At 41.5% G+C, this 21,678-nt stretch overlaps 1 protein-coding gene across 4 annotated transcripts in view; it reads left to right on the top strand.

Moving 5' to 3' along the window:
• Positions 1 to 8,253: 8,253 nt before the first annotated feature.
• Positions 8,254 to 21,678, top strand: part of sulf1 (sulfatase 1) — a 308,830-nt gene continuing 295,405 nt past the window's right edge. For 3 of the 4 annotated variants that reach the window (XM_043689233.1, XM_043689232.1, XM_043689230.1), the window contains exon 1: positions 8,255 to 8,518. The gene's annotated coding sequence lies outside the window, so the exon portion shown is untranslated. Of the gene's footprint in view, positions 8,519 to 21,678 lie in introns of all 4 variants that reach the window. The other variant, XM_043689229.1, reaches the window with a different exon arrangement.

Below are 21,678 nucleotides of genomic sequence, written 5' to 3'. Positions count from 1 at the left end.
TTGGAGGCTGCCAGTCTCATTGGTTTGCATTGTTCTTAATGCAGAAGAGAAGGCTGGCAATTTGAAATAGTGGGAGCGTAGTGAACAGTCAAGGGGTGAACATGTAGCTGTATGGCACTGGGCTGTGGCAATGTCACAACCACAGCATGTTCTATCAGGTTAGATAGCAAACAAACTGCACGTGCTTCAAGCAAATGATAATATCTGAAAGTCAAAGGGGACCAGACCTTAGTGAGGTCAAGCAGGATTACGGTCAGTAAGGAGGTACCACCACAACTGGTCAACTTGCTCATCAGATTACACTGTAAGAATTTGGCCATGGTCAGCCATGTGCTTGAGGTCTGTGCTCCTACAGTCTGGGGATTGGGCCAGATTCAGTCCTATAAGTGATATGCAACCAGTCTGGAGAAACTGGTAGGTCAGTCAAAATGCTGTGGAAGCATCAGGGGCTAGGCCATGCTCAGGCAGTTATTCATGCCAGTCCATCCAGGGAGTGAGCCATGGTCAGTGTTGCTGGGCGAGGCATTAATGGTTGGGGGACAGTTCAGTGAAGGGGCACAATTCTGTTTGGAGGATGAGATCTTAGAGACCATAAGATGAGACAATCTATCCTCATGAGGCAAACCCTTCATATCTGGAATCAGCCAAGTGAACCTTGTCTGGACTGCCTCTAATGGCTGTAGATCTTTCCACTGATAAAAGGCCCAAAATGTTCCCAGTAATCCAGCTCAGGCTGATTAGTGCCTTATATAGTTTAGCAAAGCTTCCCGATGTTGATACTCTATTCCTTTTGAAATAAAATCCAACATTCCATATGCAGTCCCTATTATCAGCTGAACTTGGATGCAAGCTTTTTGTGATTCATGCACGAGGACTCACAAATCCTTCTGCCCTGTAGCTTTCTGCAGTCTTTCTCCATTTAAATAATCAGTTCCTCTATTCTTCCTGCCAAAGCACATAACCTCATGTTTTCCCATATGACAGCATGGTGGCTCAGTGGTTAGCACTGATGCCAAGGATCAAGGTTCAATTCTAGCCTTGGGTGACTGCCTGCCTGGAGTTTGTATGCTCTCCCTGCATCTGTGTGGGTTTCCTCTGGGTACTCCAGTTTCCTCTCACACTCTAAAAATGTACAGGTTAGGCTACGCTAAATTGCCCTGTAATATGCAGATTAGGTGGATTTGCTTTGACAAATAAAGGTTTATAGGGATTAGGTGTGGGGTGGAAAGCTGTTTGGAGGGTTGGTGCAGACTTGATGAGCTGAATGGCCTCTTTCTGCACTGTAAGCATTCTATTGTATGCTATTCCATTTGCCAAGTTTTTGCCCACCCACTTAACCTGTCTATATACCTTTGCAGACTCTTTGTGTCATCCACATCTTCTCACCTATCCCATTGTTGTGTTCCTGTCATCCACAGACTTGGCTATAATATATTCACTTCATTCATCCAACTCATTAATATATATTGTCAATCATTACGGCCCTAGCACTGATCCCTGCAGCCACCCCTATGCCATGTCTTGGTGATAAAAGCAAATTGCTGACAGTTGTAGACCAATAGAAAGTCTTCTAAGCAAGCTTTAGTTCAGATGGAAATCAAGCCAGTTCCAAGCCAGTCAAAGTTGGTCAAAGCAGAGCCTTTCAGTGTTTACAAGAAATCAAAATACGGAGAGATAGAAACGTTATCAGGATTTCACATATTCAACCAACAGAGGGAGAGGGAGGCATGGAGTTTTACTCTGAGAGGTTTTCTTTATTCAGAATCCCTGGGTTTATGGGAATCCAAAAACACAGGACCCCATAGTCTCTTCCAAAACCAAATATTTCAGGATAATAAATCCATCTTTTAACTCCCTCAAAGCTTTGCTTGGCTATTTTTCCAAACTGCTTGACTTTCTCATCGTTCACATTAAACAATTGACCTCATTCCTTGGTTCATCCAAGATGTCTCCAACGGTTCAAAATCTTTCAGTTCTTCACACAGTCCAAAAATATAAACATGCAGTCACAACACTGTTAACAAATCCCATTCATCCATCACCCTCTGCTTGTATTTTTAAATTCACTCGTAGGATATGGGTATCGCTTCTGAGCCAGAATGTTTTGCTCATGCCTAATTGCCCTGGAGAATGTGGTGAGCTGTAGTGTTGAATTGCTGCAATCTGTGGGGTGCAGGAACACCACAGTGCTGTTAGAAAATGAGTTCTAGGATTTTGTCCCAGTTACAGTGAGGGAACAGCGATATTATTCCAAATCAGAATGGTGTGGGGCTTGGAGGGGAATTTTCAGTTGCAATTCATCTGCTGCTGTTGACATTCTGGGTAGTAATGATCATGGGTTTGAAAGATGCTATTGGAGGAGTTTTAATGTGTTACTGCAGAGCATCTTTAGATGGTACATTTAAATACTACTATGTGCATGTGGTGAAAGGAGTGAATGTTTTGGGTGTGGTGTCACTGAAATAGGTTGCTTTGTCCTAGACAGTGTTGAGCTCCTTGAATGTTGCTGGAGCTGCATTCAGAGCAAACAGAGAGTACTCCATCACACTCTTGACTTGTGCCCTGTCAATGGTGGACAGGAGAAAGTTAATGTTACTCACACAGAAAGGAGAGGAGTTACTCAATGCAAAATGCCTAACCTCAGACCCGCTCTTGTTGATACAGCATTTATATGGCTGTGTCCATATCAGTTTCTTGTCAATGGTAACCACAAGGAAGTTGACAATCCTAATTTAGAGCATTAATGTATCTGGTAATTTGTATGAATTGTTGCATGACTAAAAGTGAAATCAAATTGAAGTGTAAAAATTCTTGAAAACTCCAACTCAAATACCTGCCCTGAACTGATGTACTTGGAGCACTAACAGAGGCAAATTGGGAGTGCAGAACTACTTGATAGTCTATTCATTTAAATATTTTAATTTAAAGACTGTATCTTCCGGTTCCCACGGTACGTCACTTTGTAAAGATTGTAAAGACTGTATCTTTTTTTATTTTTCTGTGTTTTTGATAGTGAAATGAAATGGGAAAAGGACTGAGTGAAATTCAATGACCGTGGAAAGGATTGCTGTGATTTATAAGAGCAAGTTGCCTGACACATTGTTATGAGTGCTGTTTATACTGCTGTTTGCTCAAGTAGTGAGGCCAATCTAGTTGCAAATGAGTTGGAGTCAAGGAGTGTGTATGAAACAAAAACAGAAATTTCTGGGAAAACTCAATAGGTCTGGTGATCCTTTATATATGAATGGAAATTCAGCTGGCAACAAGTGGCTGATTGGTCTAGGTAATGGTGACCAGTTTTAATGACAAAGGCCTTCTTTCTATGAACAATGATGTGTGTGTGTGGACAGTTTGTGAGTGTAAATGCTTGTGCATAAGCCATTGGACCTCTAGAAAGGAACTAGCTGCTCTTTGGAGTAAAAATACCTTGAGCCAGAACAAAGCCAGATTATAGCCTCTCATCATTGTTGTAAACTGTGCCTCTTACTCAATAACTCAGAGACTTTATGAGTGTGAGCCAGTTGTTCTGTACCTCCTGTAATCAGGTCACAGTAACTGGAGAAGAAAAATTAAGAAGCAGCAGATCCTGACAAACAAAAAGAGCCATCTCAGTGAATCCCATGGATGGGGACCAGTGAACTGCCTTCCCAGTCTATCCCACATTCATAACACCCTTTCTTTTGTGTGTTTGTCTGTGTCAGTCTGTACATGTGTGTGACAGGGGATATTTTTATAGAAGCCAACTTTTTGATTGTCCTAGAAAATTTCCAATAAGCTCCACAATCTCCCACCAAGTCCGTAATAACGGCACACCCTCTGTCCATAAGACAATGTAACCCCTTGACGCAAACCCTCACACATACAGTTATTCACCTCCCAAATCTTCCCCCAATCTTTCTGACTTCCTACAGTCACTCCGACCCTAAAAGCCACTCTGTGCCCATCACACAATCTCTACCTCAAGCAGCGCAATCTAACCTTCTCCTATGCTGCAGCCTCTTCCGCAGCATTCCCTACTCAACAGGGAGCCAGGCTTGTCAAGCACACTCGCTTTCAGAGGAAGAACCTGTTTTTAAAAAATGTACTCTGTGGCGTAAGTGCATACTGGGACCTTTAACTTGATTTGCTCATACTATCATTTGACTACCGATATTATTTTTGGACTATGTTCATCTTTGTTCTTACAGATGGAATCTTATGTATGTGAGTCATTTGCATTAGTAATAATTTCAAGCAGTGCCTGTGTATGTAGCTCCACTGCTGTAATACTGATTGTTTCATTCATTCCATCAATCACTGAGTAACTAACACTTGTGTTGTAGTTTGACCTAATGTGGCAACAATGGTTAGTGCCCTTCTAATGGGCTGTTTATTGGCTGGTTGAGCGAACTAGTGAGTAAGCACAGCTGTTTCTGCTTGGAATAAACAGAGCACTTAAAATACTAAAACTGACAACTTTGAAACTAGTGTTAATGCAAGTAGATAATAGTTTTTACTTTTCTGACTGGTGCAAGTGTTAAACTTGCACATTTTAATTGGTGGGCACTATGCCGTGTTTATTTTTCTTTGTGAATAAAGTGAGCTCGGTCTGCTGATGGCGGGTCTCCACTGGCATTCTGACTCCCCTGTGCTACACAGAAACTCACTGCGCAAACATGCATGGCTGGCTCCTGTTTTATTTCACTAGCAGTCGTAATCAGATGGCAGACACTAGAGTAATTCTGTGCTTCACATGAATCTTGGGTACTTAAGTTAAATATTGCATTCAACATTTGGAGAGTGACACTTCTGCAAAAGGTTCTACACTTGCCATGTAAAAAAAATTCTTAATTTTGATCGGGAGTATATAAAAAAAATTTTTATAATGAAGAGGTACAAAACATAAAAGATCATACTGGGTTAATTATCCCATTACTGCAACATCTCTTCTAGTGCCAAAACAACCTCATTTAGTAGTTAATCACTTCTTAGAAACTTTTATGAAATATTATCACTTCTCCACCATCCAGCTTCAGCTGAATGCCTATATAGGATGGAATACAACTCAAATGTAATGCCTTCCATAGCCAAATAGTTTACGTTATACTCAAACAGAAGCATAGAATCCCTACAGTGTGGAAGCAGGCCATTTGGCCCATCAAGTTCACACCATCCCTCCGAAGGGCATCCCAATCAGACCCCCACGCCCCCCCATCGTCCCCACCTTATCCTTGTATTTCCCATGGCTAACCCACCTTGCCGGCATATCTCTATGGGGCAATTTAGCATGGTCAATCCACCTAACCTGCACATCTTTGGACTGTGGGAGGAAACTGGAGCGCCCAGAGAAAACCCACGCAGACACGGGGAGAAAACTCCACACAGACAGTTGCCTGAGGCTGGGATCGAACCTGGTTCTGTGAGGCAGCAGTGCTAATTGAAGGTGCTTCAAGGAGTTGCTTTCAGAGCTGTCAACTTTGAGGAAGAAAACTAGGATACCATATAAAAAAAAATTTCAAATCTAAGAAGTACAACTTAGATTAGTGAAGCCTTTTATCCATCTTAGCTCATTCAACGTACAGACCTCAGAGTACATTTACAGTATCTAAGCAGTTCATAAATTATTCTGGGGATATTGTCTCCATTATTATACCTTGGGGTTTATTCTTAAGGTCAATCACAGTTTGTGTGAGAGACATGGGGTTGATCAATTTTTAGGTACCAAAGGAAATAGGAAAAGTCGTTATAGTCCTACTCACTCATCAGTCAGAGTTGGCTTGTGGTGATATGAACTTGAGGGTCACCACAAGGAGGGAGGTTGAGAAGGAGTGTCCTTCCTAATAGCCACAGCTAGGGCAGGAATTGAACCCAGACTGTTGGAATCAGTCTGCATCAAAAACCAGACAACAGAGCTGAGGGGAAGCAATAGCCTAGTAGTATCATTGTGAGCACATTAATCTAGAGACCCAGATAATATTTTGGGGACCTAGGTTCAAATCCTGCCATGGCAGATGGTGGAATTTGAATTAAACAAAAATCTGAAATTAATTATCTAATGATGACCATGAATCAATTGTTGAAAAAAACCCACCTGCTTCACTAATGTCCTTTAGAGCAGGAAATCATCCTTATTGGGCTGGCCTACATATGACTCCAGGTCCACAACAATGTGGTTGACTCTTAACTGCCCTCTGGGCAATTAAGTGTGGGTGATAAATGCTGACCCAGCCAGCAATGCCCTCTTCCTGTGAATGAATTTTTTTAAAAAAACTGACCACTGAGAATAGTGTTGGAAGGTGGAGTTGAGATATAAGATTCACAGTAATTTTATTGAATATTGGAGTGGGCTGGAAGGGCCAAATGGCGTACACCAATCTTTATTGTTTATGTTCTTGCTTCCAACACCAAAATATGCTTTATTAATTTGAGCCTATTACACTCTGTTTTAATTGAAAGTAATACTTTACTACTGCATAAAGATGACACTGCAGTGGTTCCTTCAATGAACATGGATTAATTGCGAGAGCATAATCTTTTCAAATGGCAGTACAGAACTTTCTGAGTGTTTTCAGAGCAGATGGTGTTGAAATGCGCTAAACACAAAACCTCTCTCAAAACCATGATAATTCAGTTTTAATTTGCAGTTAGATTTTCTTAAAATAGAGAACGGAAAGGTGCCTCAGAAAAGGTATTCCCTGCACTACACATGTGGAAATAGTTAACGTTTGTGTAGTGTTTGACTCCTGTAATGTATGCTTTATGTGTTCACACCTTCACTCCTCCATGTTTCAGTTGCTGCCAATCATAGGACCTGAGGTTTGAGTTGAAGAATGAAACTGGTGTGTACTTTTTAAAAAAAGCACCTTCTGTTTGGAGGCAGCGCCCCTTCCCTCTGTGTCAGAAGGGCAATGGGCCTCAAAGCTACACATACACTCAGGTCCAGCAGATCATCCAGATATCATCATAAAATCACGACAGTGCAAAATGAGGCCATTCAGCCCATCAAGTCTGCACCAACCCTTTGACCAGTACTCCACCCAAAAACTCACAGCTAATCCATCTAGCCTGCATATTCCTATAGACAATTTAGTATGGCTCATCTACCTAAACTGTACATCTTTGGATTGTGGGAGGAACCCCATCACATACAAACTCCATACAATCACCCAAGGCTAGAATCAAACCTGGGTCCCTGGGCATTGCAAGGCAGCAGTGCTGACCACTGAGCCACCAGTCTCTGCAAATCCTAGCTTCAAACTCCCTCAAGGCAGAAGGCACTCCAAAGGAATGTGCCATCATTAAATTTGGGAGAGTGGTTCCTTTCAATTGCAAAAGCAAAAAGAGATTAAGACAATGCAGAAGTGAAAGTATCAAGCACAAATGATCAAACAGTCACGGATCCCAATGAAACTGAGTATGTGTTAGTAAGGGGGCCAACAGAAAATGGAGCATTCAGCATTGTTGCTGTTTTTTGTGTGCTGAGCTTACAAAGTATCAAGTAAAGACGTTAATCCAAACATAATTTTAAGATCCATGCATTCTGGCTAGTTCTGTATACACTGCGTAAACTACTGAACAGAGCACTCCCGTTCCTTGACAGGGGTAATGGCTTTCACCCAGATTTTCTGTACCCCTCCCCCATATACTGGAAATGCTCGTGTATCACCAACTGAAAGCAGTAAAATGTAGCCCAGGCAGAAATACTACTTTTACAAATTTAGACTTTTACGAACGGATTCATGGTGTTTTTTTTTTATTGACCTATTAAGTTTGATTAAAAGACCAAAAAAGGGGTTGTGTAAATCCGAGACAATAGTGCGTGGTTTGGGTTACGGGGATTTGGGAAGGCAGAGTTGCTGCAGGGAGTCAGAGATTTACCAACGAATGTGCTGGGCTGCCACTGGAGCAGCCCTGCACAACCAGAGCTATGTTCACAGTTTTATCAGCAGATCAGATAAGATCTGTCTCCACCTCTAAAGCGCTGGAGTGTTGGGGAAACTACTCTCAATGAATGTGTTTTAAGTGGGGCTAATGTGCTTCTGCTTTTCCTATTGTAAAGTTTCCTTGGAAGTCGTCGGGGGATGGGGAGGGCGGGGGAGTATGTCTCTTAGATTACAGGGAGTTGTGTTAAATAACAGCTTAACTAATGGGGGGGGGGATCACTCTTCCCCCTCGTCCTCCAGTACCCCCCCCCCTTCCCCCCTTCCCCTCATTTATAGCAGTCTCCTCTTTCACACGCTCTCAGGTTACTGGTGCTTTGAGTCTTAAAAAACTAAAGTTTTTATGTCCTTGTCCCAGCCTCCTGCTTTTTAAGAGCCACCCAGCTCCAGTGATTGGATTGAGTAGGCTGTCTTGTGCCGAGTGGTTGAAGACGTGTTTCAACAGATGGTTGGGGTTAGAGCGTGTCATCACATCTGAGTGGGGGTTAGAGAGGAAAGCTGTACAGTAGGAACTGTGTGGTCCTGTGAGAGTGCACTGCGTGTGGAAAGCAAAAGAAGATCTCTTTAGAAAGGCCAAAAAAAGGAATACGATCTCTCAGGTACACTGTTTTGTTTTTAGCCAGCAGGTTTTGCGAATGTTTAGATTGTAACTACCATAAGCCTGTTTCTCCTTTTAAGCCTATTGTATGACCAGAAGATTGTATGTTCTTTGATTGCTCAGTATTAAAGGTAACTTGGTTTTTTTTTTGCTCTTTTTTAAGGTTTGCAATAGTGAGATGTGTGATTCTAAGAAAATGCTCAGTCTCATTGACTGCTGGGGTTGTTTAAGCTGCTGTGGGAAAGTCAGAACTCAGGAGGTTAGGAGCCTCAGTCTTCAATCAGCCCATACTTGTTTCCACTGATACCACTTTGGAGAATCACAAAGGCAGCAATATGCATTCCTGATTAAACTGCAGGAAGCAGAGCCGGTTGGACTCACTGACACTGCAGTTTTCTGAGCGTTTACACATCGGTACTAGTAAATTACCAGACATTTTTTAAAGGTTTCTTTGTAGTGTTATTTGGGAATAATTGAATTGTCAGCCAGCTTTGAAAAATGCCACATTAAATATTTTAATGGAAGTGGTTACTGATTACAGTTTACAAACGTTAATGTGATCTTTCCAGCTGTAAGAATATAATAATTATTGCAGCATACGGTATGTTTCTAATTACAATTACACGAGATACAGCAAATAAGTTGGGTGCAAGGACTTTTTAAAATGTTTAATCCGTTGAGTACTAAAGGGTAATTCTGCCTAAACTCCAACTCCTGCAAGAGTTTTGTCAAATAGGGTTTGATACTGGTGAGAATTGCATTTGTATTCTGAATTTTTTGATTGGAAATGTCATGTGACAGCAAATGAATAAATGGAGAACTAGATGGAGACATTAATTTTGAATAGAACTTTTGCTTTCAGAATATGGGTCTAAGTGCAGTTTATTTAGTTGTAAATAACACTTGTGTGTATCTGTTCTAATGCATCAAATGTACGTGTATTTTTGTGGACAGGTACTGGTCTCTCTGTCATAGCGAGGTTTTAGAAGTCAATTAATGAAGGAGAGCTTGATTTTATGAGCTGTACACACCTGTGGATTTATTGTATGGCACTATAATAGCCGCAGCCTGTGAATGCACACTTGTTCATGATCCTAAGTAACAGTACTAATATACAGGGCTTCAGAAAGAGATTGAAACATATGTAAATCTTCAGCATTAAATGATGTGAAAGAAAGTGTCGGCAATAATACAAAAACAACAAAAAAAGAGGGGGAAAGAAAGTCTAATCAATGAAAAATTGAGACATTTCCAAAACTCAAGCCTCATATCTGTTTTATCTCTGGGCTCTTAGGCACCGATTGCCAATTACTGTCAAGCAAGTTGTCAGAAATCACCAGCCAAATGGAAGACTTACTATAAAACTAGCTTTTCCAGCATCCTAACATAGTATGAGCCAGCAATTTTACATTTGAGTTGCATTTGGCTCCCCAAAATCCACACTTCAGGAATCTGGCGCCACTCAAGCAGGTATTATATAATATAAACACTCCTTGAGCTTTCACCTCAATGAAACATGCTCTACAACTGCGTTAATGTACTATCAGTCAGCAGCAGAAGAAACAATGTTGTCTGCAGACATATTTAATATATGGATTACAATACATCATAGAAAACAAATAATACTTAAGTCTATATGCTCAAAAGTTGTGGAATAACGCATCTGATTTCATACTTTTCCTTATTTAATTCATTCTATTACTTCACCACCCATAATTGATCTGTCATCCAGTTACAAATGATGTCCCCAACCATTAGCTGTATTTGGATACATAAAATCAACAAATGTTTCGTGCTGTTTTCAGAGCAACAGAGACAAAACATTTCACACATGCATTTTACTAAAATGACAGTGGTTTTGTGTTTGTTGGCTACAACCTGACACAGGAGAGTTTGTATGATGATATTATTGCATTTAACTTTTAGTTCTGGAGTTATGTTATTCTTTGTTACTATTACTTGTCAAGCATAACAACTATTTTTCACACATCTGCTTAAACTTCCTGGGAATGTGCCTCTATTGCATCTTTTGCTGTATCACTCTCTAACTTAGAAATTAGTCTGGATCAAATCTTGTGTCCAGTCTGACACAAGAAGCTAATGGATGGATAAAGGTTCGTTCACTGGTTTCGTAAACTGTGACATTGTGCAAAGATATCAATCCTAGGTGGTCCATGTCACCATTAGCAATCTTTGGGTACTTCCTATGAGGGGAATTGGAGTGGGTTACAGTTGGCAGAGTGGGGGTGTGTTTGGTGGGGCAGGTATGGGTGATTGGAATAGGCATAATTCCTGTGGGTGAAAGTGAGGACTGCAAATATTGGAGATTAGAGTCAAGAGTGGGGTGCTGGAAGAGCACAGCAGATCAGGCAGCATCCAAGGAACAGGAGAGTCGACGTTTCGGGCAAAAGTCCTTCATCAAGAATTCGCTTGCTCCTCAGATGCTGCCTGACCTGCTGTGCTTTTCCAGCACCACACTCTTGACTATAATTCCTGGGGGTTGCCTAACATCCCTGTTCCTCTTGGCTCCAAACTGGATCTGTTCACAAATCAGGGCAGGAAGGAAGTGGTGGTTGGTATCAAGTTGTGTGTGTGTATGTGTGTGTCTGTGTGTGTGTGTGTGAATAATCTCCTCCTTGAACCAAGTTAAGTACATACCTTTTTGATACCATCTTTTAAGCACCATATGTTAGGCCAGAGGTAGTCTTGACCATCACTAACTTTGACCTCGGTTTCATATTTAACTAATTATATAGAAATTTTGATATAACCTATTTTACTAATCAACCAGTTCAGAGATGTTATTGTATGCCTTTGAAGCAGGTGGGCCATGAACCCAGACCTCTTGGTACAGAGGTAGGGACATTACCACTGCGCCACAAGAGGGCTGACCAATTATATTTATTTACTTATCTCTCATCTATTGCATGTGCCCATCTGTTAAATGCAGTTAACAGGTTCAACTGCTCAGTGTTGCTAAAAGAGTTTTGAATAATCAGGTTTTCAAGAACATGATCCAGGTTTTTGGGGTTTTTTTTGAGAACTTGATTCAATGTAGCAAACCTTCATCAACTCTCTCAGTCTTCTTCTCTCTATGGAGAACAGCCTGAATGACTTCAATCTGTCTTCATAACTGAGGTTTCTACTTCCTGGAGCCATGCCTGTAAATCACTTCTGCACTCTCCAATGCATTTCCATCTTCTCTGTTGTGTGGTGCCCCCACTTACACACAATCCTCCAGCTGAGGTCTAACGAGTGTTTTCTACAATTCAACATCACCTGCTTGCTCTTGTACTGTATGCTCACAGTAGTAAAACCAAGGATACTACTCAAAATGTTAACTCTGTTTTCTTCCCATAGATGCTGCCAGACCTGCTGAATTTCCTCAGCAATTTCTGTTTTCCTGTCAGACGTCCAGCAACTGTGTTTCGTTGTTTAATATTCGTGTATGGTTTGTTCACTGTTCTCGACCAATACTACCACCTTCAATGACTTGTGTATATACACAGACACATCCCTCTTCAGAATTGTACACCTATTTTCTATTTTATATTGTCTCTTAATGTTATTCCTCCCAAAATGTATCATCTCACACTTCTCTTCATTGAACATCATGTGCCATTTATCCACTCACTCCAACTTGTCAACATCCTTTTGGAATTCCACACTGTCTTCCTAACAGTTTACAATTCTTCTAAGTTTTGTGTCAAATGAAAACTTTGAAATCATTCAGCCAAATGTGGATTGTTTTGTGTTTAAGAAGAAAGGTCCAAGTGATAACCTTTGCTAGTGTCTTAAAAAAATGTTTTAGAAACCAGCATATCAAATCAGAAATATTTTGTCAACATTAGCGTGACGTTTAATGTATATATGTATCACTGAGTTAGATGGCATATTTCATTTTTGTACATTAGCTGTTTTACATTGTGCATGTATACAGTCTACTTCTAAATTAAAATCACTCTATTTGAATAATCTATTGATTTTCAATTCAAATTGTATGAAAGTTCCTGCCTTAAGAATTTGGTGCTTCGCACAGACCTCCAGATTGGTTAATTCACATTTAAATTCTTACCCTTAATTGATTCTGACAGGGTGAATTTGCTGCTTAATTGGAACTTATCACATTTCCAAAATAGAGACATCACAGGTAAGGCCAGAGTTTAATGCCCTGAGAAGGTGTTGGCTGGTATTTCTTGATTGCAGTGTGTGTTGTGAAAATGCTCTTTTTACAATATGGTGAGATAGGGAACTCCAGACACAGCAGCAGACACAGAATTGTGATACGTTTCAAAGTCAGGATGATGTGTAACTTGGAGGGGAGCAGTTTATGGTGTTCCCAGGCATCTGCTGCCTTTTTCCAATTTAGGTGATGGAATCACAGGTTTTGGAGGTGCTACCAAAATTCAACCCAAAACAATCAGTTCATAGGAAGCAACCTTCTTGAGCTATCCAATCTCAACCTGTTGAGAAAAGAAAGGGAATTTGTAGAAGAATGTGAGACTGTAAATGAGTCATTTGTACAACTTGTAACATCAATGTGTAGGTCCACAAATGGCAGGAAATGGTTTTCCCCAGGATTACTAACAACAGATTGCTGTTTTCTGACCAGAAAGCCAATGACAACTTGCATTTATAAAAAATTCAAGGTGAACCATATCAGCAGAGGGGAAAAGACATATTGAATCAAAGAAGGAGAAATCAAATAAGGTGAGCAAAAGTTTGTTCATTGGTAATATAGAAGGAAAGAGAATTTGGGAGCCAAAGTAATTTCGGGAGGGAATTCCAGACTCTGGACTATGATTCTGAAGTCATTATCATCAATATGTAGTTTACAGTCAGACAACTCAGGAGGAAGCAAAGTTAGCTGAATGAAAATTTAATGGAGTCAGTCGAGAATTGCAAGAGGCTGCATGTGTAGGCAGGGCAAAGACCATAAATAGGTGGACATGCTGGATTGAAAGTTTTAAATTTGAGACATTGAATAAGCACAGATAGCAGTAAACACAGATCCCCAAGGTCAGTGGCGCTGGTTGATCCGGAGTCTCTGAGAAAGTGAGGACTGCAGGTCCTGGAGATCAGAGTCGAGCAGCTTATGCTCAAAACGTTGATTTTCCTCTCCTCAGGTGCTGCCTGACCTGCTGTGCTTTTCCAGCAACACACTCTTCGACTCTGATCTGAAGTCTACGCATGTTAAGGTGGAGCTTATTTTTTATTGAGCTGAAATCTGTTGAAGATGGTTGATAAGAAGCTGTTTAGCAACTGTTAGATTGGTCTAACACATAAATGAGAGACCTATGATTGAATGGGCTACAATAAAAATGAAGAAGGGCAAGTTTACAGGGGTGGAGTGCGACAGACTTTGTTAAAGGGAAGTAAGATGTGAGTTCAGATATGCACAATACTGAGGTTTTATAAATGCCAGATCAATGTGAGACAGTCACATAGAAGAGGATGGAATCAGTGACAAGGGGGCAATTCTTGCAATGGATGGTGGTGGTAGTGGTGAGGGGAATACATGAAGACATAGTATACATGAGGTCCCAATAACTTGGATGAAGACCTCGAGAGGCTTGCAGTACTTGAGTCAGGTACCAGGTTGCTGTGGTTAGGTTGGAGAGAGGACCAGTGTGCATGAGTCAGAAGCTGGAGGCCCACCTAGCAGGAGTACTGGGATCTTTAATGTAGGTGCTTTTGTCATAGAGGCCAAATATGTCAGCTTTTAGCATACCAATTTTAGCTGAAGAATTTTTCAATGAGAGTGAGTACTGAATGAGCAATCTGGCAACTCAGAACTGGACATCCATATAGCACCACTGGCCAACAGTAATTGCAGAACTGTACTGCAGCACGATCTGCAAACATGTAGCTCAGCATATCCCCCACTCTACCATTTAACATCAGCCAGAGGATCATTCTGGTTCAATGTGGAGTGCAGGAGAGCACGCCAAGGGCAATGACACAGCTAAACAGGAGATGTTGACCGAGTGAAGCTACAGCACAGGATTCCTTGTAGCAAACACCAGAAGCAGCAAGTGATAGACAGAACTAAGCAACTCCAAAACCAACAGATCACATCTAAGCTATGCAGTCCTGTCACATCCAAATTTAAATGGCAATTAAACAACTCACGAGAGGAGGAGGTTCCACAATTATCCATATTTCAGTGATAGGAGAGCCATCAGTGAAAAACTTAAGGATGAAGTGTTTGCAGCAATCATGAGCCAGAAGTGCTGAGGCAATGACCCAGAATCCTGAGCCTCACTGCAGGTAGTCTTCAGTCAATTTGTTTCACTCCCGTGATATCAAGAAAGGGTACTATGGATGCCAAAAAGGCACAAAGGCTGTGGACCCTGACAGCATTCCAGGAATAGTACTGAAGATATGTGCTCCAGAATATTCTGCACCCCTTGAAGCTCTGTTCTGGTACATTTACAACATTGACATCTACCCAACAATGCAGACTGTTGCCCTGGTATGGATTGTACACACAAAGCAGAACAAATCCTGTGGCCAATTAGCAACAATCTACCGGTACTCTCAATCATCAGTAAAGCGAGTGAAGGTGTCATCAACAGTGCTATCAAGCAGCACCTGCTCAGCAATCACCTGCTCGGTGAGTTTGGGTTCTGCCAGGGCCACTCAGCTCCTGACCTTATTACAGTCTTGGTTCGAACATGGACAAAAGAGCTGGATCCCAGAGGTGAGGTGAGTGTGATTGCCATTGATATCAAGGTAGCATTACTGAATATGGCATCAACAAGCCCTAGGAAAACTGGAGTCAATGGGCATCAGGGAGAAAATTCTTTCTGGTTGGAATCATACCAGACACAGAGGAAGATAGCTGTAATTATTGACAGTTAGTCATCTCAGCTCCAGAATACCTCCACAGTAGTATATTTTTTAGATTAGATTACATTACAGTGTGTAAACAGGCCCTTCGGCCCAACAAGTCCACACCGACCCGCCGAAGCGCAACCCACCCATACCCCTACATTTACCCCTTACCTAACACTACGGGCAATTTAGCATGGCCAATTCACCTGACCTGCACATCTTTGGACTGTGGGAGGAAACCGGAGCACCCGGAGGAAACCCACGCAGAAACGGGGAGAACGTGCAAACTCCACACAGACAGTCGCCTAAGGTGGGAATTGAACCCGGGTCTCTGGCGCTGTGAGGCAGCAGTGCTAACCACTGTGCCACCGTGCCGACCACATAGTATCTTATGAAGCATCGTCTTCAGCTGCTTCATCAATGTATTTCTCTCCATTATATGGTCAGAAGTGGGGATGTTCGCTGATGATTACACAATGTGACTCCTCAGATACAGAAGCACTTTAGAATTGAAAGGTATGTTGGAGATAGTAGTTTTCAAGAAAAGAATGGTCAAGGATGGAGGAGGAGAGTGATAATGGTGATTTTGAAATAGATAAGGTCGTAACCTAGGGGACAGGAAATTGATTAGGAGAAAGTGAGGACTGCAGATGCTGGAGACAGGAAATTGATACCATTTTAAGAATGTGGAACGGCAGGGAAGTTGAGTGGACAACTGTTCATCGGGAATTGGACAAGACAAAATGGCATGGTCCTTCATCATGCTGGCCTCAGCATGAAGGCTACCTTAAGAAAAAATCAATTTAATTTAGCAGGCTCCCAATATCATCTGAAAGCTTTTACATTATCTGCAATGTGAAGGGTTTTACAATTTCCCTTTTGAAAATACTGCAGCTGACTGTCTGCATGGAAGGAACTGCTGACATTCTGTATTTCAAAAACACCAATCTCAGAACATTCAGGCCAGATGTGACTAAGCAAAGCTTTCCCTGACCACCAATAAGGAAAATACAGATTTGAACTGGAAGTTCGTTAGCTAGAGTTTGTGTCCATCTGGCACAGGACTCTTCAGTTATTAGAGGATTTGCAACAGATGACAATTTTCCTTTCATGCACTTGAATAATACGAAGTTTGTCACCAACCCTCCATAAGTTTAATGGACAAGGTGAACTTGGAGAGATTCTGGAAATACCATTCTCAGTAATAGCACAGGAAATCCACTGAAGGATTCATTTTGTTGGAAAATAGTAGGAGGAGTAGCAGAGAGAACAAATGATGAATCTTAATCTTAATGATAACAGAAGTCCATAGGCTTCTCTCACTTGTAAGTTAAAGAACTTGGGAAAGGGTATATAAGGAACCCTGTTTAAAGCTGTTAGACTGCAACCAACCTGTATTTATTAGCAACATTTTTTCAGGTGGGCAAACGTTTATGGAATGAAAATGGTGTTATGGTTTGTTTGAACAAGATGATGAGTTAAAGAAACCGGCTGTGGATTTGGGAATACTATAATTCTCCTGATGTTTTAGTCATCTATCATTTTCACGATAGTATTTTAAATCTGGAACCTGCAGAAATAACAAAAAGGCAGGAGGACTGGTACTTTCTCTTGAGGCAGGAAGTGCTTTCATTGACAGGAAGGGTCATAACTGGGGTGGGGGTGGGGCAGATTTAAGGTGATTGGAAAGAAGAAGGAGGGAGATCTAATTTAACCTCAGTTTATGATCTGCTTCAGCTTCTGTTCAGCCTCACAGGTTGTAAAGTTGGATTTATAACACTGTTGTTTTAGCCTGGCCTCAGGGAGGTCAGTATCTATTAACCAATACATGGATAGTCCAGTCAACAGACGCATTGACCAGAATCTTTTGCTCTCTCCCTGTGGCAAGTTTCATGCTGTGGTGGGGGTGGGTTGGGGGGAAGGCATTTAATCAGGTGTTGGTGGCACTTTGCAATATTTCTGCTTTTACCCTGATTAAATCTTGGAGAGGGGGGGGAAGGCCCATGGATTAACAGCCCCAAACTGTGCGTTGAAGTCCTTAAGTGGCCAATTAATATTCACTTAACAGCCTCATCTCATCACCACTAGTATTAACTCAGCAGCAAGTGTAACAATTGTGACACCCCAGTGAGTGGCATAACAATGTGTCCCATGACAAGAGACATTGAAAGAGAGACCCAGCATCAGAAAGGGCTCCCACTGAGAGTCACTAATGCTGCCAATTCCCCTTCCAAACCCTCTTCCCCAATACCTCCCTGCTGCAATCACCCTATTTATGACCTGGGATCAAGTTGGGGTCACTGAGGAGACACCATCCTCCGCAGTCATGCTGCCATTCAATAGTATTAGTAGTGTCCGATTGGCTGGCAACACACATTGGGCAGGACTTGTCCTTCCAGTTCCTTGATCCCTGAGGATAGCTTGCTGCTGACCTGTTAAATACCTGAGTGGCGCACAGAGGACATCTCAAAAATAGAGGATCTGGGACCCTGCCTAATCACCAGCTAGTGGCCAAGACCCACATCACCTCCATGATTCTGGCAATAGACACAATTGTTTGTAGACATACTGATGGTGTACATACATGGGCATTAGCAGATGGACATCTGTTGGACATCCTGCTTAATTTTTCTTTCCACAGAAGCTAAATATTTCACCTTACAACTTTGTCACTGAGATTAGGGTGCCAGATCTGAGTCTCCCCGGTCCAAATTAAAAGAGAACTATCCGACCTTACATTCCTTTCATGAGACACGACATGGTGCAGCAAGTGATGACACTCTCCTTTTGCCCCCAAAGCTCTTAGTACAGACATGACTGCATCAAAACATACAGCAAGCTGAGGCAAGAGCACTAGGAGACAGGAGTAGAATTGTTTCAAAATGACATTATCATCTTTCACAATAATGCAACTGAAGATTTACCCTAACATTCATTAAAATCAAACTAAAGTAAAAATACTTGCATTTTTAAAGTGCTTTTCACAACCCCACATTGTACCAAAGCACTGTCTAGCCAATGAGGTGTTTTTAAAGACAATAGACAATAGGTGCAGGAGTAGGCCATTCTGCCCTTCGAGCCTGCACCACCATTCAATATGATCAAGGCTGATGATCAAGCATTATCATAATCAAAGAAATTATATTCAAATTAAACTAGGGGCTAACTTTATTATTTGTGATAATAAAGTATATTCCTTTGTAACTATGTAGTGCTGCAGAACCACAGATAATATTGAAATTATTTATTTTTATATCACTATTTTAAGGAAAACAAAGCCCAGGAAAGACTGAATCTCGAATTTCCGATGCATACAGGCTGCACACAATTCAGTGCTTCCAGGAAAAAGAACAGTGTTTCTAACTGGTACACACCAAGCCCTAATGTTTACTTTATGATGAGTGCAATACTGGGACACTGCCACTCAAGTCTGAGAAGAAAATGACAGATCCAATAAGAGCTGCTCATTCACCCATTTATTTTACTTATAGATTTACACATTCAACAGTTTACTATTTGGTTTGACATTTTGCCGAGGACAAGAGTGGGAGAGGTGTTTGTCATTTTTACCAATCATCAGCACCATAATATTGTTAATGCCTCTTTGCACACCCAAGTATCATCTCTTTATGGCATTCTTGCATTCAGAAGCAGTACAGAGGATGCGGGTGGGGAGAGGGTTTGGGAGTGGCAGGGTTGGTAAAACATTGGTGGATCAGACAGAACTCCACAATACTAATGTGATGTGCCTCCTATTTACCTATCTCCCAGTCACTACTTAATACCCTATCATGCCAGTAGTTAATGCAGATTTAGCGTTCCTTGTTTTTTTTTTCAGTTTCAACTGCAGACCAGACTCGTTTGCCAGACGCACAAACACTTGGCTCATTGATGACAGTAAATCTCTGGAGGCATAATAGAATCCCAAATGTAACACCAACCAACAGTATTCAATGAATTAGAACAATTTAAAAAAATTGTGATATATGGTAGGACCCTAGCTACTACATGAAGTCCCATAGACACAGAAAAATCTTGTTTAAATTTGTTTTATACAGGGACAGTTACCATCCACTACCAGTTGCAGGCCAGCTATGAGTTGTCAGGAAGGGTGAGGCTTTTCCATTTCAGTTAACTGAATAATAACGAGAAGTTTCCTAATTGCTAGAAAAAAAAGACAGTGCTTCTTTATAATACAATATTGTGTAATTTTTCTGAACTTTCTTTGTCTTTATTCAATAATCTTTTAACACATTGTCAGGAATAGGAAGGTGTTTGATTTATAAAGGGATCCATTGCAACATTTTGGCAACTGTTTTTTTCAAGAGCTGGCAACTTTCCATGCCAGTGGCTGTGTTAGCAGAGCTCTGCAGTTGGCCAACAGGAAGCCAAATCTGGCATGGTTTGGACAAAGCAGATTCTGCCAGTTTTCCTCTGTACTCTCCCCTTCTGATGGAATGAATGTCTCATTACTGAAGAAAAACTCAGCTATTAAGCATTCCCCTAACAGAGGCAAGCTAAGTTGCTTCTGTACTGAGCTTGTTTTAATTTTGATAGCAGGAGTTAAGCTTCCAATGATTACATATCTAAATTTGGTTTCTTTATCTGAGTAGCAGACTCCCTTAACCAGTTTATTGCGTGTCTTTAAGTCTGCTGCCAGGATAAAACAGTCAGATATAATAATGTAAACGTCTTATAAAGGCTTGTTTTCCAGAGAGTACTGTGACAATGTACTATATTTTATAATATATTTAACAATGTAACCTACATGATATTTATCTATTTCTCCATACATTCTGAAGCATTTACACAAAAAACGACGAATCAGTTTTCAAATGTAATCAATCGTTGGTACAAAGAGGAATTAGTCCAAGTACAGTTCTCAAAAAGCAAAGGGGCGTTTCCCTGGCTGGGAGGGAATGTTGGCCAGGGTCCAGTGAGAACTCTCGATTCTTCTCAAAGAGTGAAAGATAAGAAATGCGATCCAGGCAGTCCCTAGATTGGAAAAAGGTTCATTCTGGAGTCTGTTTGCAAGTCAATTTGAATGCAAGTCAGAAAACAATTCAGAGAGCAAGTGAGGACTGCAGATGCTGGAGTGGAGAAGTACAACAGGTCAGACAGCATCCAAGGAGCAGAAGAATTGACATTTCAGGCATAAGTCCTTCATCAGAAAACAATGCAGGTCAATAAAGGAGCTGCTCATAAGGATAAGGAAACATTCATCTGTCAGATCTGTCAGATTACATTCCTGTATGGAATCATTTTCATCTGGATGAGTGTTTGTATGTCGGACTACAGGATCCCCTGTAGTGCAGCATCCCTCAGCAATACTGCACCAGAAATATTATCTGCTCACGCGAAGTGATGCTTCTAATTCCATTTAAACTAAATAAATTTCATTTAAGTCAGCTAACTGAGACTACAATCCTGCTGGTCGTTTCAGGTTTAACCAACAATACTGATTGTCTCTCAGACCCTAGGGCTGATTCTCCCAGGCCCTGATCTCCTAAAACAAAAGGGAGGTTCAGACTGGCTAAATTATTTTCTTGGTACCAGACTCCTAATTGGCTGTCTGCATGTTGACCACCCTTAAAATTGTGTTTGTAGGGGCTGTTGGCATTGTAGACCTAATCACAGGGCTGGCAGCCTTGACAGTCCAGCGGAAGAGGTGAACACTGTGAGACAGTTGGTAGATATTGAGGGCACCTCAACATGGAGGTAAAGTAATACATTGTGATTTTTCAGGTGGGTGGGGAGGCAGCAGGAAACTAGACTCAGGCAGGAAACCCGTCCATTGGTTCTGAAGAAGGGTCACCGGACTTAACGCTGGCTTTTCTTCTCCACAGATGCTGCCAGACCTGCTGGGCTTCCCCAGCAAATTCTGTTTTTGTTTCCAGTATCTGCAGTTCTTTCCTTTATTGATCCTCCATTTGGATTGTTAGGCTACAGAGTTGGTATTTGATGCCTGTTGGGGATGGAGCCTTGGGCTTTTGATGGTACACGCCAGACTACTGCTGGAATGGCCCCTCCATTAAGCTGAATGTGTGTCGTTCTTAATAGCTTGTGGTAGCAACATGCTAGGAGAAAGTGAGGACTGCAGATGCTGGAGATCAGAGCTGAAAAATGTGTTGCTGGAAAAGCGCAGCAGGTCAGGCAGCATCCAAGGGGCAGGAAAATCGACGTTTCAGGCATAAGCCCTTCTTCAGGAATTGGGAAGGTGTGCCAAGCAGGCTAAGATAAAAGGTAGGGAGGAGGGACTTGGGGGAGGGGCATTGGGAATGCGATAGGTGGAAGGAGGTTAAGGTGAGGGTGATAGGCCGGAGA

The sequence above is a fragment of the Chiloscyllium plagiosum genome, chromosome 4 (assembly GCF_004010195.1).
Source record: "Chiloscyllium plagiosum isolate BGI_BamShark_2017 chromosome 4, ASM401019v2, whole genome shotgun sequence".
Taxonomy (NCBI): Eukaryota; Metazoa; Chordata; class Chondrichthyes; order Orectolobiformes; family Hemiscylliidae; genus Chiloscyllium; species Chiloscyllium plagiosum.
The sequence above is the reverse complement of the archived record's forward strand: the minus strand, read 5'-3'. Positions and strand labels throughout refer to the sequence as shown.